The sequence below is a fragment of the Anas platyrhynchos genome, chromosome 11, assembly GCF_047663525.1.
Source record: "Anas platyrhynchos isolate ZD024472 breed Pekin duck chromosome 11, IASCAAS_PekinDuck_T2T, whole genome shotgun sequence".
In the NCBI taxonomy this organism is placed as follows: Eukaryota; Metazoa; Chordata; class Aves; order Anseriformes; family Anatidae; genus Anas; species Anas platyrhynchos.
Genome location: NC_092597.1, coordinates 18,357,427 through 18,383,194, shown reverse-complemented (window position 1 = coordinate 18,383,194; position 25,768 = coordinate 18,357,427). Strand labels below are relative to the sequence as shown.

The window sequence follows — 25,768 nt, the reverse complement described above, 5'->3', positions numbered from 1 at the left end:
TAAACTGTATTTCCAGTATCCCTGCTCTCAGGTGCCTCACCCTGCTGGAGCCATGTATGAGAAATTATTGCTTTACATCCTGGTTTAAAAGGGCGTACGGTGTCGGTATGTCCCAGCCTCCAAATGATCACATTGCATGAGGGGTGAAACCATTTTTATTATTTCAGTTGATTTAAACGGGATCAGCACTGCACACCTTAGAAGACGATGCCAAGCTCATGCAGAGCACTTTCAGCAGGAAATCTCCACTGTACACAGCTCAGTGTTATTATTTTTATTCTCCAGAGAGAGCACACCAGGTACAGAAATTACCCGCATCCTTTGTCCAGCTCTCTGGCCAGCAGCAAGGTCTTTTTGGGAAGTACAGCAAGTGTTTTTGGGGTCGGCTGCAGTGAGGTGAGGCTGCCCACCTTTAGTGCGACAGGAATCGCACGAGTAACTCAGCGTGGCTGCTGTCTTTGTGGCTATGATCGCCTGGCTACCACCAGGGCTAGCAGGATGCATCTGTGTGCAGTAGGTTAAGCTGAGGGGAAACGTTGGGCCGCCACATGAACTCATTTCCAAGAGCTTCCATCATAAACGCTAACTGAAGGCAGGTCACCGCCACAACTGCTCGTGCATCTTCTCTCCAGAGGCCTCCCCAAACCTAGCCACACGCGGACCACAGGCCACATGAATGCGTCTGCTGACGGTGGGTTGCCATTGCCACCATTTTCTGGGGCAAGGCACGGGAACAGCGAGGGAAATTGTCCTGGATCAAACTCCACACCTCATGCAGCAGAGCAGCGGGAAGGTGCTGCGGAGCAGGACAGGGCTGCGGGCATGAGTGGAGCTGCTGGATTTTGTGCTAGGAAGCGATGTGCAGCGTGTGCGTGCAGCAGATCAGCTTGTGCTGGGGGAGGACTTATCCATTGCAGGAGGTGGGCACGCCAGCAGCAGCGTACCAAACTAAACAAGCCATTAAAGCTCCTGGCCAGCGTGTGGGGAGGAAGTATCCCCTTTAAGTAAAAATAAAATAAAATAAAATAAAATAAAATAAAATAAAATAAAATAAAATAAAATAAAATAAAATAAAATAAAATAAAATAAAATAAAATAAAATAAAATAAAATAAAATAAAATAAAAAGCACATTAAAAAAGAATTAAAAAATCAATAATAAAAAAGTTCTCTGCTTCTTTTCGCACCAGAAACACCCAAACCTCAGCGAGCCCAATGAGCGGGGCCAGCCAGGTGGCCGGAGGGGGGGGGTGCGGGGGTGCCACTCCCCGACAGCCCCGCTTCACCCGGGGGTCTCTGGGCTGAATCTCCCCCGACCCCAAGCCCCCGGCCGGGTACTGCCCGTCCCCCCACCCGGTGCCCCCTGCCCGGGGGCGGCCCGGCCCGGCCCGGCCCGGCGGGCGGCGCATGCGGGCTGGCGGCTCGGGGGCGGGCACGGCGGCGGCTCTCGGCTCGCAGCCCGCAGCCCCCGGCCCTCCTTCCTGCCCGCCTCCCCGGGCGGAGAGCACCCGGCCCGGCCGCTTTTCCCACCCCCCTCCCTCCTTTCCCATCTCCTTTCCCCCCCCTCCTTTTCCCTTTCCCTTCTCCCCGTCCCCTGTCCCTCTCCCTTCCCTCCCGGCCCCGCTGCTGCCAGGGGGCGAAGCCGCCCGCCCGCCGTGGGGTGAGTGTGTGAGCCCCGCAGGAGTTTTTGCGGAGGATGGGGAAGGGGTCTAGGGGGATAAAAAGGGGTCTTTTGGGGTGGTGAGGGAGTGGGGCCCCTCCGCGGTCCCTCGGACACTTCCCCGCCCTTCCTCCTCCTTCTCCTCTTCCTCGGAGCTTTTCTCCGCGCAACTTCGTGCGGAGCCGCTCAGCCTCGCGTGCTTTTTTTCTCTTTATTTTATTTTTTATTTTTTTTTTCCTTATTTCTCACTCTTTTCCTTTACTTTTCGCTTCTTTGCTGGCGCGCCGCGCCTCGCCTGCTCCCGCCCCTATTGTCTGCGGGCTGCCCGGGGGAGAGGGGGGGAGCGACCCCCGGCCGTGTGCCCGGGCTGCTGCGGGGGGGGGAGCACACGAACACACCCCCAGAAATACACAAACACACGCAGATCTACACAAACACACGCTTATATACACACAAACACCCCCCCCGGCTGGCCCCCAGCCTCCCTCCTCGCTATTCAGCCCATTGATGTGCTGCTGGGGGGGGGAGAAATCAACAAAACCTCGAGCTTCGCTGATGCAACTTTGTATCTTAGTTTGTTTGGGTTTTGCTGAGAGAGTAATCCGGGTTTTCAATCAATCTCCTCTGTTCTTGTTTTTTTTTCCCCACCTTTGGGGCTCAGTGGGTTGTTGGAGCCGGGCAGGGGGTCGTGGCTGGGGGGTTCTTGTTGTGGGGTCACCCTGCTGCTGGAAAATGTGCTCAAGGGGAACCCCACTTCTCCTAAAGCCACTGTGACGATTCCTGGGTGAGGATTGTGAAAGCGTGCTCGTTTCTTCACCTGCGAATTGTCCGAGCTGGTTAATCCACCGGCCGTGGCCGCGTTATCCCCACGAGTCATGGAAAGGAGCTGGGATTAGTGGAGCCGAGTTTTGCTGACCTCTGTAATGGGCTCTGCCCTGTGTCCTTCGCAGGGCTGCTCGTTAGCTGGAGCTCAGGAGAGAAAAAGTGCTTTAAAAAGTTTGTAAGGGTGTTCTGTGCTGGTTGCGGATGACCAGACGGGGTCTTGATAAAGGGATTATGAATGCTGTGCTCATGCAGGACAGTTGGTAGCTGCGGTGTTCCCTGCAACCCGTGTCAGCCATAAAACTGTAGGTGCTCATGGAGATACGCGGTGCAGTAGAAATATGTAAAGCATGTAGCTTCAGCGCTGAGTTTAGACAGTTGCTCTGAGATCTGTGAGTGTCTCGTGTGCTGGCAGTCTCAGCTAACGTAATCTCAGTGGTTTTAAAAGGCCAAACTACATTATTTCCCCCGGTGGTGACTCTCTTCAGCTGAAAATCCCTCCCTTGCCTGGCGTGCTTTTGGTGCTTTGCAAACCCTTGCCAAGTTGTAGGGGGACTGCGGAGGTGAACCGAGTTCCTCACAGTCCCATGAAGGTAAGGCACGCGTGATTCAGTTAGCGCCGTGTTAGAGGAGGTGTATTTTATTCAGAGATATCCTAGCAGTGGGTGTAGATTGACATTAACCTCACAACATCCGTGTCTGTGGGCAGAAGCTGTCTGTGCTAGAGGAGCACCCGTTCACGCAGAGGGCTCTTGCTACACCACTGCGGTTCCAGGCTGTCACCTTTCGTGGTGAGATGTTTTGCTTGGACCCTTTTTTTTCCTTTCTTTTTTTTTTTTTTTTTTTTTTTATTTCCAGGCCTCGTAGCAGGATACGGGTGCATTAAGCAAGGTGAGGATAACCCAGGCGTGTGTTGTCCCTTGGCATGGGTTCAAACATGTACCTATCTCCTGTGCTTATGGCATGAGCCTGGCGCGTCTCCTGTCTGTCCTCTCGGCGCTGCCCGGCGCTGGGCAGACAGGCTGGCCTGGGGCTGTTGCTAGAAGGGCACGGATGTGGAGTTGGGCAAGGCAGACGGGTTCTGCAGGCAGCCTGAATTACAAGTCTCCCCGCAGGTAGCGCGGCATCGTGTCGGCCCCGTGCTCCAGCCCGTGTCTGGCAACCAGGTCCGGAGGCCAAGGCATGGTCAGCACGGTCCAAAAGGTGAGGACGTGGCAATGCGTGGAGGAATAGGGGCCAGAGAGCCAGGCAGGAGCTTGGTGTTCATGATTTACAGCCCCACAGCAGCAGAGGAGGAAAAACGCAGTTGAAAAGTCCCAGCTTTTCATACAAATAGAGCCCTGCCAGGTAAATGGAGGGTTTTAAACGTAGGCTGTGTGGGGAAGCTGTTGGATGCAGGCTCACGCAGAACTTGCTGCTAATCTCTCAGCAGGATACGCTCCTGACTAAGCCGTGTTCTGGTCCAGGGTACACTTCTGTACTGAGAGGGGGATTAAGTGCTGTTAAAGGAATCTGGTTATTCTATCCAAAGCATGAGGTAGGGCAGCGCTCTATAAATTATACCAGAGGAGAAAAACATTGGTAGGCTTACTGGCAGTGTTACGAGGGCAGGGGGGGCTTTCGTAGAGCCTTCTGCTGGCATAAGAAGTTTTAACAGATAGCTGCTGAACAGAAAAATGGTCAGTAGAAGTCGTTGTGCATGCTGTACGTATTTCTTTTCCTCTCCTTATCCAGGACACCAACAGATCAGTTTTCTCTGCCCGGTATTTGGTGATGTTCCACTTGCCTATAAAACAGTCCTTGAATCAGCCTGGAAGCCTTCCTGCTTAGTACTCTAGCTCGTTATCTGCAATCTACGCGAGTGCTATTATATATTATTTCTGTGGGGGTTCCCCACACAGGCAACAAGTAGCCCGCAGTAAATTGAACCATGTAGCTGATAAGTACGGAGAATCTTTGGGTTTGGTTTTGCTAGAGATGGCAGGCAGCATGCAGAAGTTAACAGCTGGGGTGAAAGGCTGGGTAGTGCAGGAGGCTGCCAGGATGTGATTTGCTCTCCCTGAGTGATTGTGGCCCCGTGTTTTAGCAGGTTGATGGGTAGTGGTTTGGCGGCGTTGACCTGCTTTCCAGGCAGCAGCATCCTGTCTGCAGGCACACAAAAGGCTGAACGGCCACGCAGCTCAGGTGGGAAGCACCTCGCAGGCTGCAGCTTGGGATTGCCGAGTGCCAAGTGCTTGTTTGTTGCTTGCTTGCAACGATCACCCATGGGATGAAGGTAATAAGTGACTTTGTGGAGCAGCTGGTAGCTCTGTGGACATAAATACAGTTTGGCTGTGGCTCACCACAGGGGATACAGCCTGCCTGGGAGCCTGGCATGCACCACCTGCACGGTCATTTCCAGAAAGCACCACGCTTCTCTCAACCAAAACTTTGTGTTAGGGTGTTAGACACCATCAGATGTTTACAAAAAAAATGTAGTTGCCTTTCACCTTTTTTTTTTTTTTTTTTCCCTCTTGAAAACTGCTGACAACAATTAGATGTGGGGCGGGAATCAGCCACTCCTAGTACTTACCGAAAACTCAAACACTTAAATCGTGGTGCCGCAGCCTGGCATCGCAGTTCTTGGCTGCTTTTGAAAACAAAGCCAGGGATGTGGCACACCATCCTCTTGCCTTTTTATTTATTTATTTATTTATTTATTTTAAACCTGCCTTTCTCCCTTGCAAATGACTTTAATGTAGATCTGGAAGGTAAAGCCCATCACTTGGAGTTAGCTGGTTAGTTACTTTGGTTAGCGATAAGAAAATAGGATGGCAGCACTCCAGGGAAAGCAGCTAGGCTGGGAACTTGTTGCTGCGTTCAAGCTGTACGGATCTTTGTGGAAAACATCTACCTTTTATATATTTATGGCCCATTCCCTTTGCCACGCCAGCAGGGTGACTTCTCGGTTGCTGTCTACGTGACAAATCTGCCGTGACACCACGGAGCCAGTAAACAGCTTCATTCCTTCCCAGAGATTGTGGTGAAGCAGGCAATAGGTAAAACTTTGTCAGGGTTACCCTAACCTCGGACTGCAATTTCGTGAGCTCTTTTGTGTGGTGAAGCTGTAAGCAGCCTGTTCCTGCTCCCTGGCCGGGCCATGCAGGTATTTACGGGTCTGTTTAACGAACCAGACTGGGGCGTTGATTCCAGTCAAGAATAACTTAATATTCTTATTATTTCTGTACAGTTCTTACCTCGGATCAGTTCCCTGGTGGAGGAAAGCTCAGCCAAACGGCTCCTCCTGCCTGCGTCGCATCACCCTGTGCCTGGTGGGGCAGCGGCAGGAGATGCGCCCTTGCTCTGGTGCTTCCTTCAGGGAAGTTCTCCTGGAGCTGCACCCTTGGAAGTGCTTTTCCGATTGCAAAGAAGGCATTTGACTGCAGTGCCCATCCCTGTTTTACAGCATGTGAAGATGACTAAGGAGATAGATGTTTCTGAGATAAGCCAGTGAGTTAGAAGTTAAATTGTTTCCTTTTAAAGTTCCCTAAGACTGCCATTACTTCTAGGCAGGCTGAGGAGAGATGTCCCCTGCAAAAGTGAACCCTGACATTTTTATCATCTTTTTTTCCTTTATAACCATTTTAGGTACACTTACAAGTCCCTGAGGAAGAGGGTGTAATCACAAATACTTTTAAGTAGTCAACATTTTTTAAAAAGTTTGCAGTGTGATGCTTGCAGAAAATAAACTTTAATTCTGTTGTAGCTGTACTTGATCCCATGTCATGATGTGGTCATGCAGCCTAACAAGATTTTCATATCTATATCTATATATAGATGTAAAAAAAAATAAAATAAAAATTGGATGTGGAAGAGTTTCTTGTGTGGTTTTCGCAACAGAAAAAAAAATAAAGTCCTTGCTAGAATAGCAATAGAGTTCTCGCAGTCCAAGCATGGAGCTCCTTTGGGAGCCTCTCAAATACTGGGCATGGGCTTGGAGGAAATCTAAGTAAAAAATACCCCTGAAACTACTGTCAGCACCTCTTACAGATGTAGTATTGAGGGCTTGAAACAAAATGTATTCTAAGCATGTTGTATGAGGGAATGGTATGGCACCTTCTGCCTATTCGGTTTCCATAAAGACACAGAATTCACCCTTTTTCCTGTGGTTCCATAACTTGTCCTGTACATAGTGAATTCTTCTCCCATCTAGGCGCTCTTGTCTTTCAGAAGTGGTGTGTATATTTTTTTATTATTATTGTTTTTTTAAACAACAGATAATGCAAACGAACTGTCACAGTTTTCTTGTGTGGTTAGTCCTTGCATCAGTTTTCCAGTAGATTCCCTGGGACTGGTGGGGTGGTGATGGCTTGCTCCTGTCTGTGAGGTTGATCCTGTGTAGTTGCACTTCTGAGATGCTGTTTAAAATGTATGAGCACGGGTACTTGCAACTGATCCCCAACATCTTAATTTCAAGTGGTTGTGATACTTTCTTATGGTCTGTACTAAATGTTAGCCTTTGCCAGAGCAGCTGCAAAAAAATCTATCTCTTTTTAACTTCATTCAGGTGTCTGCTCAACCTCTCACAAATGCTACTAGTTTTCAGTCTTTTTGTTAAACTGCTTTTAACTTTCCATTTGCAAAATACGATCAGAAATTTCCCCAAATTGTTGTTTAAAGTGAAAAGGGAAAGGTAAAGGGAAGGAGTTAAGGATTTCCTTCTGTAGCAGTGACTTCAGGTGTGTTTTTTTTTTTTCTCTGAGTGGGAGGGAAAATAAAATAGGTGATGAATTACTTCATTTAAATGAAGAGATGAACCTTGGTGAGACTTATTCTTGCTGTGTGCGATGTACAGCGATCGTCTTGGAGTAGAGCAGGAGGGTGTATGGCACTGGATGGCGATGTTCAGAGCTGGGTGGTGAGAGACTACCTGACGAGCCGTGCTTCAGTCCCACATGTGGCTCCGTGCTTTTTATCACCCATGACTAATGCAGATTGGAGCAGTAAGTTATGTTAAAACCTGTGTCGGGCTTTGTAGCTTCATCTAAATTGTATCTGAGGTTTCTGGCAAAGTTACTTGGGAAAGTAAATCTCTTTCCCAACGTGTCTCTGCCCCCAGTGGTGTAACTGCTACATAAGCCCGAGTGCTACAGTTAATACAACCATTACAAGTATTTTGGCATGGAACAGCTGTTTTAAGCCAGGCCGCCTCCCGACTCAAGCTACTGACTCACCCTTTTCTCTTTTTTCCATGGGCGAAGGCGCCTGGGCTGCGTGACGCGCGGATGCTGCTTCCTGCAGGTATTGCGGCCGGCTGCGAGCATCCTGCAGGGCTGAGCCCTCTCCTCGTGTGCAAACCCAGCAGGGCTGGGTACCAGGACGTGTGGCACACTCGCCTTCCTGGCACGTGTGTCTTGGCACCTGGATGAGCCTTGGAGGCAATAGTAAGGAAGGGGAAAAATAGGGAATGCCAAGGTCTGGGGTTAATGCAGTGAATGGCGAGGTCTTGTATGGAGACTGCTCATTTTATAGACTGGTTTTCCTCCCGAGTTTCCTCTGGGATGCTGGAGCCTTCGGTCCCATAATAGCGTTTGGACAATGAATGCTTGGATGGAGGAAGCAGGTGTTAAAGAACGGGGGAAGTGACTTTTTTGAGGGGAGGGAAGGGGAGACGGGATATCAAGATGTGTTGGGTATACAGGGCGATTTCTCTTGATGCATGAGTGCATACAGCGTTGAACCCACGGCTAAGATCACAGCAGAACTGGGGCTTGCCCCTTTCTCGGTTCGCATCACTCGGTGAGTCAGCTGAGGAGTGAGGCTTATGCCGCCGCGTATCTAAGGTCTTACGTGACAAATTCTGTTGGGTTTGTTCCGTGCTCTCGTAAATCTTGCGGTGTAGCAACAAGGCTGCCTCGCTGATGGCACTGGACGTCTTAAACTCTGCACTTTGAGCTCGAGGAGTGCTGTGTTTTAAACAAACCGGGGATGAATGAGTTTGTGTGACCTAGATTAAAACAGTTCCTGCAGTCTGAGCTGAAGCTCTTTAAGTCAGTGCAGATATTGATCCTGGAGATGAAAGTAAAATATGACGGTTCACATGCTACGTAGCAGATGTTTTTGCATCCGTAGCTGAAAGACTTCCCACACTGGGAGTAACGACAGCGCTTTGCATGTCTCCATGGGGTTTGCAGCCCGGGCAGGAGCTTCCCTTGACAAGGGAGTCAGATTTTCCATCGCTGAGTGGTTTGTGGCCGCTCCACCCATTTTACGATGAGTGATCATCGTCTGCGAGCGCGGCGTTACACGAGGTGGTGAGCAAACCTTTCGTTGCATTAAATGTAAATGTTTACACTTTCTCTTCTCCTAGCAGCTGCAAAGAGGGGAGCTTGTCTTAACCGAGGGCTGGCTAGAGAAATGAAGACTTCAACCCCCTTTCCCTGTGCTGCTGTGAAGGGAAGGCTTGTTTAACAAGCAATCATTTCACAAGGTCCAGGTGACTCTTCACGCTTTTGTGTGATGCAAGGCGAAATGTTGCTGCAGACGTTGGGTAGCTGCGGGTTTTCCTGTATTGAGCAGCGCAGTCATCACCAGGAACATAAATCGTGCCTCGTCTGCAGGGCTGCTGGGGGTGTTCGCTGGGGATTTCGGCTCAAGAACTGACCTGTGCCCGGCTGCTTGTGCAACGTGGGCTGAGCTCAGAGCCACTTCTCCGCGCTGGCCGTGGCCACTGATGAATTTCTGAATGAGTCTTCTGGTCATCATTGGCTGAAGTAGGGTGTGTGCAGCATGGAGGCTGAGGGTTTGAGGGCTTTTGAGGAGGTTGCCAGTGCCTGTTTGGGTGCTCGAGTGGGGGTCTTGCTCATCGTCTCCAGAAAATGCTGGGGGGAACAGGGTGATGGGACAATACAACTTGGCAGGCGTTTCTCAGCTAAGGCAGAGCCTCGGTCCCAATTGTACTGAGCCCTGTTTTAAGCTAGAAAAAGAACCAGCTCATTGCTTAAAGAGCTTGCAAGCTATGACTGCAGATAATAAATATGTTTGCATGGATGTTAAGAGGATTAATTGTTTGTGGAGCGCGTTGGATGTAGGAAAATCCAAGCAGTGCTGGAGAGGTAACCAGTTGCCTGTCATGGACATGTCATTAGTTTGTTTCTCCCTCCTCCATTTGGATTACAAGCGACATTTGCCCATCTGTGAAATTCATGTCTAAGTCCCACATCTTCCTGTATTCTGGGTATTTTACTTTTTACTCTTACAGCTTCCTCACGGGCAGTAGCTTGAAGGTGGTATCAGATGCAGTATCTGCTGAAGAGGTGGGCCGCAAAACGCGGTGTGCTTCCTTCTGCAGCTGGAATTAGCTCTGTTTAAACTATGGGGGAAAAGAGTGCTTAAGACCTCCCTGGTTTTGGCTTTATCAGATTAACTAGGATTTTGGCAGGACTTTGTGCTGCTTTTTCTTAGCCAATCGACTTGCATGTGAGTATTCAGTAACTTTCTTGTGTTATAATCTCAAAGTTCAGAAGTCATCAGGCTGCCTGAGAATAATCAGAGATCCTGTCCCAGCAGCGGGTGTACAAAATGCTGGTGCTTCGGAGACTGATAGCAAGCTCTGAAATAAAACCTCAGAGCTACCTGAAGAGCACGGAGGGCTTATGGCAAAGAAAATGCTTGAAAATGTGTATATCTTCCTGAAACTGCAAAACGTGTGCTTTCCCAGCCTTTCTTTGCTAAGCTGCTTGCGTGACCCATTCCCTCTGTTGTGTGCTTTGAGATGGTAGATAAATGGCAATCACCCAGTTATTGTACACTGCGTTATACAAACCGAGTGAGTGTTTGAAGTGTCTGAAAATGATAAAGGGCATTCAGTGAGTGTAAATTTAGAAAGTCTTTTATGCTCTGCTTGGAAGATAGATATTTTTTTTCCTCCCTCTAGAAATTAATTTGTGATCTTTGCCAACTTTTACTAAAAAATCCTGTCTCATCGCTGCTTCTGATACTAATAAAGAAATACCAATACCGTTTGCATAAATACCTGTGTGTATTTATGCCTGGGGCTTATGATATTCCAGTGCCGAGAGAAAACTTGGGCCGTTTGGAGGAAACGTGCTTCAACTCTTGTTAAGTTTTGTCTTCAGGAATGCTGCATCACTTGATGTTTGCTTTGAGGGAGCTAAACTGTTTTCTTTGTAAGGATTTTTTTTTTTGGCTGTCTTAGCTAATGCTGGATCAGAGCCACTGGATAACGTGAGAATGAGGGATGGGGTTTGCTTCAGTCCTTGATGGAAGCCGAAATGAAGAGCAGGGAGCTGTTGCAGCATGGTCATGATGCTCAGCAGAGCAACGTTTTGCTCTCCTGTACGTAATGCTTTACTGTGCCCTGGGATGCTGTTACACAGGTGTCTAGCAGCAACAGGGATTTTGGGAATACACCTGAGCTGGAAAATGCATGGATGGGCTATGGATGTGCCCTTTCAAGCTAGGGGGAGTTGCAGAGTGGCAGTGGCATGGAGCACACTGGGAACTAATTGCCACCTCTGCTTCAGCATCAGCAAGCCGCTCCTCATTCAGGAGCAGATTTCTGGATGTGATCAGGGTGCTGTGAAGCACGAGTGGCTGGTTTTGCTAACTACTCCTTGCAGCAAGGCTGCGATTCACTGCTGGGTGCAGGAGGCTCGCCCCCGGTACGTGCTGTGTCGGGTGCTGGGGGTAGGTGCTTGCCTGGTGGTTGGTGCCCGTGCCTGCCAAGGAGCCCAAGAAGGATCAGGCCAGACGCTGATTTTGTTTCCCCCTTCAAACTTTGTGTCAACTCTCCCATCTCTGTTATCCAGAGAATAAACCTGATATGGCCAGCCCGGAGAAGTTTTGATGCATCCAGCAGCCGAGAAATCAAACAAGTCCTGGTCTATTCTTAATTTCTTGCGTTTCCTGTGGTTTCATTGTTTGTGTTACCAGCCCTAATATTTACATACTTTTGAATGAGCTTTTCTTTTTTTGGAAGATACTGCTTTGTTCATATGCCTTGCAGAACAGGTTCTTCCATGCTTTTTTTTTTTCTAATAACCAAACAACTTCGTTTCTCAAAGGAGTAGGAGGGGAAAAAAAGGGAAGATTACAGGAAACACCGAAGGGAAATATCTAAGAATAGAATTGTTTTTTGCTGATGATATGCTAAGACTCATTCTAAACTTGCATCTACCCTTGCAAATGTCCTTGGGCTCTTTGAGAGCTTTGTAAAACTTCTTGCATATCAAATTACCTGGTCGGGGGTGCTTTCTGTGAACAGCACATGCATTTACAGTTGGCATTTTAAATGCAAAGGTGCTTCTATGAAAATGATTGTAAGAACAAAGCTGTCCTTCCCAATAAAGCCCCAAAGTGCGAGTCAGCGGGCTCTGCGGTGTTAATATTTAAAAGCAGTGCTGGTGTATGTCCTGCTGTATGGCTCTGGGAGCTCGGATGTAGTGTTTTTCAGTGAGGCAGGGGAATTTTACAGTTAAGCTCCTTGCCTTCCTTCAGGGTGCAGGGGAGTGACATCCTCTGGCCGTGTTTTCCATGGATGCTTGGTTTCCTCTAATCATCCTTTAGGAAATCTTATTTTATTTATTTATTTTGAAACTCATTCATTATTTTTTTTTAAATATTGTAGTCCCCAGAGAAGTTGTGATCAACCTCTATTTGCAGGTCTCGTTCTTCCCTGTTGATTATTGTGCTGCTCTCCCAGTGCATGCCTTCTGAAAAGAAATAAGGCAGAATTTGCGGACTTCTTTTCCCTTAGATTTCCCCGCCGTGGAGTAAAACCTCTTTGCACGTTGATGAATAGTGGCTGGGAAGCCTGTCTAGCTCTGCAATGGGATCCATAAATAGCATTAGTGTCTGGTTTGCTTCGGCGAGGGGAGCGTGCCGTGGTGGCAGGAGGGCAGCCCCGCTCCCTGCAGGAGAGGTTCCCTGTCTGGGCAGTGTTCGCCAGCACGACGCTTTAAAAGAAACATGATACAGAGTGTGCAGCTTAAATATTTCAAGCACAAAACCCCTTAAAAGCTTGTGCAAATACTGATTTAATAGAAATGGGCTCTGTTGACTCTTTTTTTGCTCTCTCCTCTGCGGTGGGCTCGGAAAGGATGCAGCAGATAATAAAGCTGTTGTGAAAAAATGTTTTTTCCTCATCGCCCTTTCTCTCCTGATCTCTTGCTGTTGGGGCCACCTCGGGACAGGCTGAGAATGTCGTCAAAACGTGCTCTGTGCATAAAGCTGCAGTGTTTTCGGGTGGACAGGGCAGCGCGTGGCAGAGCTGTTCCAGCTGCCAGGCTGGATCTGGCAGCCAATTCGCAGACCTGCTGGGTTTCAGCATTGAGGGTTGGATGAATGCCGCTGAAGTGCACCCTCCCAACAGTCTCTAAGGTGTTTTTTTCTTTTTTTTTTTTTTTTTTTTTTTTTTTTAAGCCAAGAGTGTGCCAGGTTTGGTCTCAGGAACATTCGGTTTGCAGCACACTTACTCTGGAGGAGAAACTGGGCAAGAAATCAGTTTGTTGTGGAAGCCAGAAGGAGAAGGTGACACGAGCCACGTTCAGGCTGCTCTGCAAAGCGCCTGGTGGCTCGCAGGGCAAAGTGACACAAGGCAAAGTTGACGAATGGGAATAAAACCGGCTTTTGGCTTTCCCCCTCGGCGAAGGCTGTGGTGAAACGCTCCCCTGCTGCTCCGCGTTTCCCTTTTTCAACTGCTCGTGGCATGGTTATTGCTAGATGTTGAGAAATGTAAATAACACCAAGGTAGTGAACCCGGCATTCCCGGCTCCTTGGCAGCATCCTTGACTGGAAACATCTGCCTGCGAGCCCTCCGCCGCGCGCTTCGCTCACGCAGCTGCACGCCTGGAGCCTGGGTCTGTGCAGAGCCCTACGTGCTGTCGAGTCCTAGCAGCTCTCCTTCGCTTTTCCCTGTGTAAACCAGACAAAATGGAGGAAAACCTAGAGGTTAAAGCAAGTGATTAATGTGATTTTTTTCCCTTCTTTGTCAGATAAAGTCGATAAAAGAGAGGTGGTGGTGTGGAGCCAGCCTGAAGCGAGGTGGGAACGCAGAGGGGGAGCAAGGGACCTGTCCTGGGGACCCCCGAGAGCAGATCTGCTGCTCTGGGCAGGATCTGGCCCTGCTCCCAGCCCCTGCTTCCCCGCTCGAGTTTCACGCTCAAATCACAACCCCTCACGTGGCCCCGATGCGGCAAATGTGGAAATAAATGCTGCCTGGCTCTCTTAGTCCTATTATCTGAACGGGCTTCGCTTGAAAGGACGCCTTCATCTACAGGCTTGTAGCCCGGTGGTGACTGAACTGCTCGTGCATGAAACCGTGTCCTGAACAGGGCTGGGGGAGAGAAGGAAATTACATGAAACCATAGCAGCGAGCACAGAGAGGAGGGTAGGAAACCACCCTGTCAATGCTCTTGGTGCTTTTTCTCTAGTTCGAGTGGGAGATCTCAGTCGCTTTTTACTAAGTGGGCATTAAAAAAAAAGTCCAAGAAGTGATGCAAATAATGCAGGAAACACGTAGCGAATGTTTTGCGATTAGGAGAGATAGTAACCTGGTGCTCAGAGCCTTGGGTCCGCTGCAGGATGTCAGCGCTGCTGGTGCCGAAATGGGTGAGTTTTGTGTGGCGGTAGCGTTGGCAACTTTGCCTCTAATGCAGACTTTGTGCTGTGCTTGCTGCAGGCTTCCTGTAAACTGTAGGCAGCGCTTTCAAAGCTTGTTAGGATTTTAAAAAAGGTCAAAAATCTTTCTATTGCATCGCTTCTGTTTAAAGCAGGACTGCACGGCTAGATTTTCTTGGGCTTGGGGCATAGTAGTTAAATTAAAACAACTGGGTGTGATACATTTATGAAAATGTTTTTGCATGTTTTTTAAAACTTCTTTTTTTTTGTTTTCTGTCAATATGTGAAATACTATTCCTCTAAGGGAGTCCTTAACTGTGCTAGCCAGAGAATAAGTCTACATGCAATATATCCAGTTCTGAAAAAAAAAAAAAAAAGAGGGTTATTCATAACATAAATTACATGCCCAGAATTAACTAGGATTAAAATTACAGTGAAGACAGGCTAATAAGGGCTGTACTCTGCCTAGGAATTTGACTTAAAGCCTACGTTGGAGCCTGAAGTTGAATTTGAGCTGCCAATTCAGCAGAAGTGTAAAACGCCTCCCTGTATCAATTGGAGTGAGCTAATCCAGAGTTTGAAGTGAATTAGTTTTTCTTCTTTTCGTTGGACAGATTTACAAAGAATTATTCTGATTTTTGTTTTCCCCTCTGAGTCATTCCAAAGCTAACCCAGTCATTGCATAACGCAGGGGGGTTGCTGCTGCTGTCTCTCTAGTGTCTCTTCAGGATTTCCAGCACTGTAAGTAATCGCTCAAGGCAAAGGTACACTAATATCATTTGATGAGCAGGAAGTCTACAAATAGCTGTGGTGTTGTGCCATAATTACATTTGCAGTGATGCAGGTGCTCGGTCTTAGCTTAGTCAGGACAACCAGTGCTTCAGATGGCCAGCTCTGTACGAATGTACGAGTGAGGAGGTGGGGGGGTATTTGGAGGACAGTACAGGAGCAGAACTGAACACAAGGGTTTAAGAAGAAGAAAAAACACCCAAAACTACCCTCCCAAAAAAACAAAACACCAATGAAAAGGTTTCAAGATGTGTATTGCTGGTGGCACTGTTCCTGGCTTGGCTTTGCAATACCAAAACCAAACCACCTGGACGCCCATTTCTTCTGAAACGGTAAGATGCCTTCCTCGAGACTCTTTGGGGCCAATTCTGGTGGTATTAGTTTGACGTGCTGCTGGTTTTGCTCAGGTGAGTCTCCTGCTGCTGTCCCCAGGCTGGGTGTTATTTGTTGAGGTGCTGTTTTCAGCTCGTGCTTCTCCCCCCTCAAACTTGTCCTTCGCTGACAAGCTGCAGGAGCCCTTCTCCTGATGGTCCTGGAGGAGCACGGGAGCGGTGTGTTCGTCCTTGAGAGGCTGGTTAGGTGACACCCACCTCTCCTCCAGACAGACAGAGTGTGAAAGCACTTCATTAATACTTAACTGGAGTACTTAGCAAAAGGGCTGGAGGGAAGGAAATACTGCCACTTAAATAATGCCGTGAGAAAGGCTTGCTTGTCCTGCCTGCTCTGGTCACAGCAGGATGACACCCTGGCTTTTGTAGCTTTGTGACCTTGTGTCACTGGCCCATGAGTTTATTTGGGATCAGACTGATGCAGGAGAGGGGATGATAAGCATATGGGACTGTTTCTGTAGGTGATGTTCCTTGCTGAAGTTGTCTTGGAGTGGTTATTTTGAGAGGAAATCTTGGCTCGCGTTCATTGAGCTGAGCTATCGAGAGCAGCCTGTGATGCGGAAGAAAAAGGAATGGAAGAAGGGAAGCAGGTTGGGGAAGGCCATGTGGATGAGATAAGTGGAGCACCACTCGCCCTCTCTCTTGAAGTCCCCAGCTTTTCCTCTCTCTAGAAATGGTCGGTATTGCAAGGGGGCTTGGAGGCTTGGAAAAATGGGTTTGTGTGCAGGGAGCTCACGGGCAGAGAGTTGCAGAGCTGTGCCTGAGCTTGCTGTGGAAGTTTATCACTGGGAGATGAACTGATGTCTTCAGCTGCCGTGGCCCCAGAGCTCTGGGGACATAACAGAATGGTTGAGAAAGGGAAAAGTCTAAATTCCCCAAGTGTCTGGTCCATCCCATGGGGCGGTGTGTGCTTACTTCTGCAATTATGAATGGCTCTCCCCAAGAGACACCGCGATAACTTCACTGCTGCCCTCCTGTTATAAATACAGCTTCTTCTGTGCTGTTGTTCAAAGGCTCCTTTGGAAGCCTGATTTAATCGTGGAGCTGAGTGAATAATTCAAAAACTTTTTTATCAAGCACTTGTTTAAATTCTTAAATGAGCTCACCATAACCTTTTTATGCACCCCTCCTGCATGTGTCATACAAGTATTAGAATAATTGAGTTTTACTAGCGCAAATGTTTCTGTGAAGCGAATTTTTAGAGCTTGATGTATGACTGTTTATGGAAAGGGGGAATGTTAAAATCTCGCACACCAGTGTCTTTGCCAGAAACTCTCGCTCGCTTACTTAGGAGAAGGGGAGGGGGCGCGGGACCCTCGGCTTTGTTCGAGCAATCCCATTTGTCAGATTGACTGGTATGCAGCTTAAAAACCGAGCACGTGTTTAAGGGAACTTCAGCTGTATCTATTTTCCAGGCCTTTCTACAAACAGTAGCAGTACTTTTTAAAATATTTGCTTTTTTCTGATAAGTACTATTTCTGACTTTTTTTTTCCCCTCGTCTCCCCTCCTTACATGAGAGGAAGCAGCATGTTCACGATGCATCTGCTTAGCATCATGGAGTAGCTTGGTGCTGGGATGCTGAGCAGAGAAAGTCCCCAGTTGTGTTTCGGGTCAGGTCTGCTCCTGGCATGCAGACCCGGATCAGACTTGGGGAAAGCCTTGCTGAGGGTCCTTCGGGTGTGTTTAGTGGGGCTGCTCACCTGTGCTGGTGTTTGGTGCTTGTACAGCTCCCTGATGTTAGCTCACTGCCCAGCAGCGACTGCCTTTGCAGCATCTTTATTTGCCTTTCAGCCAGGATGTTTGGTGAACCAGCTTCATTCATCTTCCGCTTCCGAAGTGAAGTGGAAGACTTAGGAATTAAAAGCCAGCTTGAGGAGGGGCTGAGGATTAGGTAAGCAGCCAGGAGATGCTGTATTCTCTGTGGAGAATAGTTGGTAATTGGTTACAGGAGTTTAGCAGAGGCTGTTTATTCTGTGTGCACACAAACCTTCTGTGCATGCCTTGGCGGCCCTCTCACCCTCCTGGCAGCAGCGAGCGAGTGCTGCAGCTCCTCTCGGCAGGCGAGAGGGACAGTCCTTACTTCCAGAGCATCTGAAGGTTGGGGAGCTGAATCTGCTGGGCTTGCTTTCTGATTTTGGGGTTTCTTTGACTTGTCTCTCAGCTTTGCTTCCAGACTCCTTTAGCAGACTGAATGTGCATTGGGAAATGCAGGTGGTTGTGCTGAGCACGGCTGCTGGTAAGTGTCCGTGTTCACAACATATCAAGAGCATTGGAATTGCAAGCTTGTGTGGTGGAGCAGATCCTTGGAGTGACAAAGAAGCTGCTGTTGAAATCTGCTTCCTTCAGCCACAGCTATTCCAAGTATAACTGTTAACGGCACAGAGGCTAGAAATTAGACAGCCGTGCATCTGTATCCAGGCCTGTAAAGGAGGAAAAAACCCATAGGTTGGTCTCTAGAAGTAGGAGCGTTTGTTTGGGTTCTCCAGAAAAACCCCAAAGCACATGACAATAACCAATCTTGGATTTGCAGAATACCAGCAGGTCACACATCAGAGCCCAGTCAAGCTGTTCGTCTTTGGGTTTCCTGAAACTGTCACATGCAAGAAGTCATATTTTACCCGAAGGAAGATTAGCTGCGTCCAGATAAGTAACAGTGGGCATTGGCCTTATTGTGACTTTTTTTTCTGTTGTGACCAAGGAGCCATCTAGTCTGCGCCTTTTCATGTCCTTGTAATGCGATGAGTATCAGTGGTTCATCAGCTCCAAACTGCCCGTGAGTTGGACTCCTTGGACTTGAAAACTAATGGGAAGGTTTGGGTGCACTTTCTTCTCTTGCTTTTAATTAAATATTGGTGCAACAAGGGGTGTTTTGTGACAGGAAAGGCCCAACAATCTTACAAAACGTGCAGAAGAGCAGGCTGTGTCTTGTCATCCTATTACGACATTCCCACCATAGGCAACACCCTTTGTGTTTTGATAAACTCACCCTTATTAATGGTGTTAAACTGCAAATTAAGTAATAAGAACAATTGCTTTTGTGCACTGTGTGTTTCTAACAGCGTATTAGCTCCTCAGACGTTGCGATGCAAAGGGTGCCTGCAGATGGGTAAGTGGCATCACTCCCACTTGCTGTGAGGGGGATCCGAGATTTGGCAGCTTTTTGTGAAATCCCCGCTAAATCTGAGCGTTTGGCAACTGAAGTCGGTGATTGCAGCAGGCAATATCTGTGCCTCAGCCCAGCACGAGGAGGGTGAGCCCCAGCTGAGGTCTGACAAGCAGCCCGCTGGTGGCTGGGCTGGAAGCCACTGTCGTCGCCTGGCTCCTTGGTCCTTGCTCTGTCGGAGAAATTACCTGAGCACAGAGCAGGCTCCAGGGGCCGTATGTTTTGTGCTGAAGTCATGTAGGAGGTTAATAATAGCTGCAAGGAGAAAACGGATCAAGACGAGCTCCAGGTTTTGTTATGGCTCTTTTTTTTGCTTGTGGTGGGTGTTTGCTGGAAGGGGATGGGAGCGAGGAGTGCTGGTGGACGTGGTCTTTGCTGGGACCAGGAGAGATGTCCCGAAGGAGACCACAGCATTTTGAGCCCACTATTGTTGTGCCGTTTGCTTTGGCGTACAAGAGGAGATTTGGCAGCCTTGTCCCTTTTTATATACATGCCTACCTTACCCTCCCCGTGGGGACCTGTGGACCATCTCTGCTGGGTTTCTGTGTCATGCCAGCTACGCTTATTCCTTCTTGCTGCCTTTTGGAGGTTTGTACACCCTCCCTGTCCGATTCAAATTGGTGCCTGTTTTAAAAACGAGCAAACAAAAGACATCACCTTGTGTTTCACATCTTCCCACTCATATAGAAGTGTAATAAAACATTTCATTATTTTTGCTTGCGTTAATTTCATTTAACACATTGTCTGGGGGAAAATGGTTAACGACTTGACGTCCATTTGGAATGAATGGAATAATGAAGGATAGCAGAGCTGGTTTCTTCTGAAGCTGCATGCTATTTTCTGCTGTGGGTGTTTTGATTCTTGTTTATTTTGCAAGCTATTTTGGAGAAGAATAGTCTGGGAGAGGGGAAGGAAGAGGCAGGCTTTGCCCCTGCAACCATCATTGTTAGCCCTGACTTTTGGTTGAGGTTTGCTTCTTTGGCTTGACCTTTCAAAACTTAAGAAATGTGTTTTTTGTTTGCTTTTCCATCTTTTTACATTTTAAAACAATTGTAACTGTACCAGATTGTTTGAACATTAATAGGGAGAATGTTTTTCAGCATCTTGATAGAGTTTCCAGGCAGCTTTTCATCAGCCAAGTACTATACCAGGCTCTCAGTGGTGGGGTTTGTTTGGTTAGCTCTGAGAATCTGCAAAGCAACTGTTGAAAATTGCTGACACATGTTAAGTAATGTGGAAATCACCATCCTGCTCTGCTGAAGTCTGAGCGCTCATGTCTGCAATGAGAACAGGACCTGACCCTGAAAATTGCACATGAACTGTCTTAATCTGGAGAGCATTTCCTAGACAGTGTCTTCCCTCCAACTCTAGCTAGTTTATCCTATCGGTATTGGGAATTGTTTGAATTTAATTTATATTTTTTTTATTTGCTCAATCTGTTAAAAATATCCTGTTCTCCCTTGTCCACGTATTTATTTTTGATTTATTCAACTACGTGCACGCTTGGTGATGCTAACTTTAAACAAAACAAAATCCTGATCCTGTAGTTGAATATCAGGAGAGGTAATACCTAACCCTAACAGCAATGCTCTTGGAATAATGCTTATTTATAAGAAATCCATCGTCTTCCACTTCCCTCCTGCAAACCTCCACTTTTCTTGCTTTGGAGCAGCTGTGATCAGCCCGCACAGCTTCCCTTCCTCCTCTCCTGAATAAATCCAACTACCTTATCTTCTGCATCGGAAAGTCTTCCCTGGCTTTAACAGCCTCTCTAGGAGCACATATAAAAGGGGCTTTCACTAGCTAACAGGAAGCGAAATGAATAGAGGAACTCTTGATAATGGCCTGTCTGTCTGAGCGCGGGATCAGCCCGACGAAATTGTACCAGATTGGTGAATGATGGTGCTTCAGCCGGGGCCAGAATTATAAGTTTTTAATCTTGGAACAAGCAAAGACTTCTTCCTCTTAAATAGTCATCAACTCCCTCTTTGATTTGGAGGCCTGTAGTCATCCATATTCAGCTCGGCTTTTTTTTTTTGCTTTGTTTTTTAAGTCTGAGTTCATGAGTCTGAAGAAGCCTTGAGTAGATTTTTGTGCAGCAGTGATTGCGGGGGGACCTGGTAGTGCCCACATGCTCCCACTGCCCTCCGCTTCCGAGCCTTTTAATTTTTATGCCCAGGGTAAATTCTTGAGCATCACAGCTTTCTTCACATGGGTCTGTGCTGTGCTGCCCTCAGGCTTTTGCAATTAAGCCCTGGCATTGTTTGGATATTTTTAATGAGCCGTGCTTTTGGTTCCTGCCACCTTCAGCCCTACGAGGGTGGGGGATGCCTCCTGGCTTCCCACCCCACAGCTTGGGCATCCAGCAACACGCAACAAACAGAGGAACAAATGACCAAAAATCCAAATGGGGCAGCTTGGCTAATTGCCTTATCCCCAGCTCGTCTGCCAGATAACACCAGTTTTAACACAGTCCAACATGACTGACATTTGAGGAGCTGTGTTGGTAAAATACTGGCAGCACCTGTGGAAAATCTGCCCTGTTGTTTCTGATATGTTTGCTGCCTGATTAACACCTTTTGCTTACAAATTACTGTCTGAAATGCAGCGTGATGTAGTGAATGTACTCCTTTTTCTTTATATCGCTGACTTCATGTCCCAAGGAAAAAAAAAGTAAATGAGAGCTTTATCCTGCTTACTAAAATTTTGTACTTTTCTCTGTTGTTTCAGACCCGTTTTCTTGGATTTTAGTACTGGAAGACTCTCAAATGACAACTTTGCTTAGGTAAGTGAAGCAAGACTTTTTTTTTTGTGGGTCTTTTTTAGAATCACTTCCCCTATCTAACTACTTCTGCATGTTGTGTTGTAATTGTAAGCTGCCAGCCAGCTGCACTGCATGTGCTGTGGTTAGGGCTAGAAAGATGTAGTAAACAAAAGTAGGGTAATGCCTGTAGTATGACATAAGGACCTCATTTATTAATTTAATCAAATGAAGTGGACATGGTGCAGAATAATGAAATACAGCTTTCATCTGCATATTACTGCATCATCTTATCGATTTATAAAAGTTTGTGTTTTCAGAGTTTCCCTCTTTTTTTTTTTTTTGGAAGCCAACTTGTTTTACTGGTATTTCTTAACGTCATTTTGTTAGGAAACTGAAGTCTTAGTATTTCCAGATCTGCAGTCGCCTCTCTTCCATCCCTTTCTGTTCCCTCGATAGTTCTAGGCAGCAGTTTTTGACGGTGAGGACAAATCACAGAAATCTTGAGATGTGTTTTCCTGAATACCCTTGGAAATCTTGCTCCTGTGCTGTTAAATAGCCCAGCAGTGGTCTGCATGATGGGTGGAAGGGCCATCAGTGTGCTGCTGTGCCAAAATGCACTGTTTTTTCCTTCCTTTGTGATGGAGAGAGGATTTGGTTGCTCCCTGACGCAAGGTAACAAGTTCACTTACAGATACACAGCTTCTTCGGTGTCCTAGCTGGAGTTGCTTGTTGGAGGCCAAATGGTGACAGCAGCACTGAGATGGGAGTAGAGCATCCTAGCATCTGTGCTAACTAATACAGAAAGGTCTGTGAAAGAGTTTTCCTTTGTCACTGTTCTGTGCCGCCGGGCCCCTGGCTGTACCCACCCTCTCTCCCTTTTGATCTGTGTCCAGTGGCTGCTCAGCCCGTAAGCTGCTGGCCTTGGCCCCTCGAGATCACAGACCTCAGTGAAGTTAATCCAGTCCTAAATCAGGAGCGTGCTTTAGTCTGCTTCTCCCTAGTGTTTGTTCCTCTACAAAACTTGGTTTAGCAAAAGGGAAAACTCCAGCGAGGCTCTTGGATTCCCCTCTGTTTTCCATTTAGCTAAGTTTCCCGAATGGATCTGTTTGCTGTTCCTGTGCCAGGAACTCGTGGAGCCTCACGTGGCGTGGCTTTTGCCTTCTCCAGAGATGCACAGACCCTGGCTGGTGGCCTCCCAGCTGCGGGGTCTGCACTAAGGTGGGCCCTGCAGTCCTGCTGGGTGCTCTGCCAGGCGGCTGCAGGCAGGAATGGGCTGTACGACCTGGCTGCTGCTGGCCATGCCAGCATCCTGCACGTTTCTCCAGTTCTCAGAAAATACCTCGGCAGAACTGTGCACGTCTGAAATAGCTCGTCTCCTCATGTGCTCTTTGCACCTTTGATTTGATCTTGCTGGAAGGTGAAGGGTGAGGTGAAACTCTTTCACAAGCCCACCAGCAGGAAGGGTGGGCTCTTACTTCAGAGCCGTGTTCTGTGCTCAGGACTGGCCCTGCTCCTCCGGATGCAGGAGCAGCAGCTCCTAACGTTTGTGCCACGGCCCTGCTGCTCTCATTGATGTCAGAATAAGGAGGGTGCAGCAAGCCCAGTGTTCTTTCTGTGTGGGGAAGGCGTTCGTGCAGGAAAACCCCTGGTTTCTGACTTATTCCATCAGCACCACTGCTTGCTTGGGGCCGGGAGGGTGTGCATGGTATCTAGCAATGCCTCACTCCTAGGCCATGGACACATGTCCCCGTTGCAGCGTGTTTGTGGTTCCTTTGTGTCTCCTCCACCTGCCTGTGGCTTCTACCAGGCAGCCTGGGGGTGACCCAGCTGCAGCATGGGGCTGTGTTGATGCCGCAGCTCCGGGGAGCAGGCTGCACCAAGCAGGCGGGCGTTTGGGCAGCGGTTCTGAAGCCAGCCGAGGAGCAGAGCCTTTTAACTTTGTATATTAGACACATCTATGAATATATGCAGAGCTGGCTAATAAATAACCCGGGGAATGGTAGTTAAGAGGAAAGGACATAATTAATTCTGTCGTGTACTCTGCTTTAAAGTCGGGTCCAGAGCAGTAATGCTTTATGCTAGAAAGGTAAACACTGTCATTATTCAGCAACAAAACGCGCACGAGGCTGACACTGTTTTCCTCCTTTTGATTTAATAATTTTTTCTTGTAGCAGTTTTAATATCTCAGATGGTCTTTGTTTGGTGCAGTGGAAGCCTGGTGAAGCCCTACGCTTTCCGAAGGATCATCACTCCTTTATTTTAATTGAGTTTTGCACGAGTGCTGCAGTGCTGACACGGGTTGTGTGCTGTTCGAGAAGGCTCTTACTGCGTGTGCTGTGGTCGGGGTGCTCGGCTGTGATTCCTGCAGTGCAGCTCGGAGGGAGGGTGTTTCGGTTTCATCAGGTGATCCCTTTTCAGCTCCCTGCCCTGCTGTGTTGACCTAGGTCAAATGCATGTGCGTTGCAGAAAAAATCTTTGTGGAGATGCTATTAAATAGTTGATGTTTCTGTTAATTTGTACATTTTGTTTTCTTCTTTTATACCAAAGCACAGAGAAAAAGTCTGACTTAGAGCAAATGTAACTTTACATCTGCTTCAAGTTCAACATTTGTTGTTGTTTATTTAGAGGGGGGAGAGAGGAATGGGTGAATCCTCAATTTTTGTCTTAAAACATGTAAATTGCTATCAGAATGATACCTTTGCTAACAAGTGTAGCTGTCATGGTAAGAAGTTATTTAAAACAACATGATTAACTTTTTGCCTTACGATCATAACTGATAATAGGAAAAAATGATAAACTTCACTTTGAAGTGCCCACCCTTACTATTACACATAAGCCCACCGCACTTCTGATCTTAGCAGATCTCTGGATGTATAAACACACGCAGCTGAGCAAGGAATTGGTATCCCTGTTCCTGTTTTGTCCATGCTGTAGATGAGCCAGCCTGAATACCTGAAAATCATTTGAGTTTGCTTGAGTGAAGACGTGTATCCAGAGTGTTGTGGTGCTGTGCAACCCCTCAGTGCCTCTTCTGGGGAGTTTTCATGCCAGTTTTCCAGCTCTGGCTCTCCCAGCAGCAGTCATGGTTAAAATGCACTCATGGAGACACCAGTGCAATCTCTGATGTAGGTCACAGCCACCTCCTGTATAAGTGGAGGAGGGATGCCTGTTACTCTTAGAGGTTTTCTTTGGAAGACCAACATCTCCTCAGTGTGCCCTTGTCTCTCTCTGTCTCCCCACCAAATTATACCAAGAAAAACTCTTTCTTCTTCCACTGTTTGCAGCACTGTCAGTTCAAAAGTGGCTGGTAAAAAAGCAACATGGTAAATTATATTTCTGTGCTTCTTCAGGGTTCTTCTGACTCCAGAAAGCTTGCAAAACTCTGAGGAATGCGGAGAGGAAGGGAGTCCTTCCTTGGTACAGAGCCAAAAGAAGTTGCATGTTGTCGGCTTGCACAAGCTCTCTTTCTTCGAAGTATGAAACATCTTTTTTTGGGGGGACGGATCTGATAGAAAATTGTTTGCCCTTGGTGGGTGGCATGAAACACATTGACTAGAGGGGCTATTGTGTGGTTAATGTGCTGTTTATTTTGCATCCAGTGGTCTTTTTATTTTGCTGAGGCAGATGGAGGGTTTCCCAGCCCCACAAGCACAACCATGGGAGAGATTAGTTGGTTTTAGGTTTCACCACTTGAATTACGAGGTTAGCCTGAGACAGAGATGCATCCCTGGGTATGGAAATGGTCTTGGCCCAGATCTTGTCTAGCGATGTAAAGCCTGAGAAAGGACCAAGAGGTCAGCTTGAGCTTCTTAAGGAATGCAATGTATGTTCTTTCTGTGGCATGTGTGGACTGTTGCTTTTCTTTCTTTTTTAATTTCAAAGGGGAAAAATGGCTATAAGCTCATGTGTTAATTTTTTTAAAATGCTTTAATTGTAGCTCACTTTACAGCCACATAAATATTTATAGCAATGATACTGAAGCTTCCATGTTAATTCTATGAGAAATTTTGCCTCTTCCACAAAGGAAAGAGCATTTCTCAGAGCCTCTGCCTCTTAGCACGTCTCCCCTACTTTACCTGTCTTCCAACTGCCCAGCTGGGCAATGTTCTCAATCTGCAGACACTGGGATTTTTTTTGCACAGATAGCAATAATTAAGAAACTACTGTGCAGTTCTCCCAGTATTTGTTACAGAAGTGAGCTTTTTCTATTCGTGTCAGTTAAATGATTGCCTTTTTTGACGGTGCGTAGAAAACTGAACCTCTGGAACAAGCTAAAATGAACAGAAGCTTGTTTCCTCTTTGCTCACATAGGCACTTATTCACTTCCCCATCTGCTTTGACTTTGAAGAGCGCTGAGATTCTTCCTCTGTCTGACCCACTTGGCATAAGCTAGAGCAGATTATCTTTCTTCAATAGCCAAGTTTATAGGGCTCCAGCTTATTCGTAAATAATCCTTGGAGTTTTGAGTGCTGCCTTTCTCCTCCTTCCCCCTTCAAAAACTTACTTGCTGTCGTTCATCTACAAACTGGGGAAATGCTTTTGCACTTTATAGGTAGAGAGGA

The 25,768-nt window shown here is 47.4% G+C and overlaps 1 protein-coding gene across 14 annotated transcripts in view; it reads left to right on the top strand.

Moving 5' to 3' along the window:
- The first annotated feature begins 1,503 nt into the window (after positions 1 to 1,503).
- AKAP13 (A-kinase anchoring protein 13) overlaps positions 1,504 to 25,768 on the top strand; it is a 217,589-nt gene continuing 193,324 nt past the window's right edge. For 11 of the 14 annotated variants that reach the window (XM_072043421.1, XM_072043417.1, XM_072043424.1 and 8 more), the window contains exons 1-2: positions 1,504 to 1,659; positions 21,173 to 21,227. The gene's annotated coding sequence lies outside the window, so the exon portion shown is untranslated. The remainder of the gene's footprint in view (positions 1,660 to 21,172; positions 21,228 to 25,768) is intronic. The other 3 variants (XM_072043427.1, XM_072043425.1, XM_072043426.1) reach the window with 1 other exon arrangement.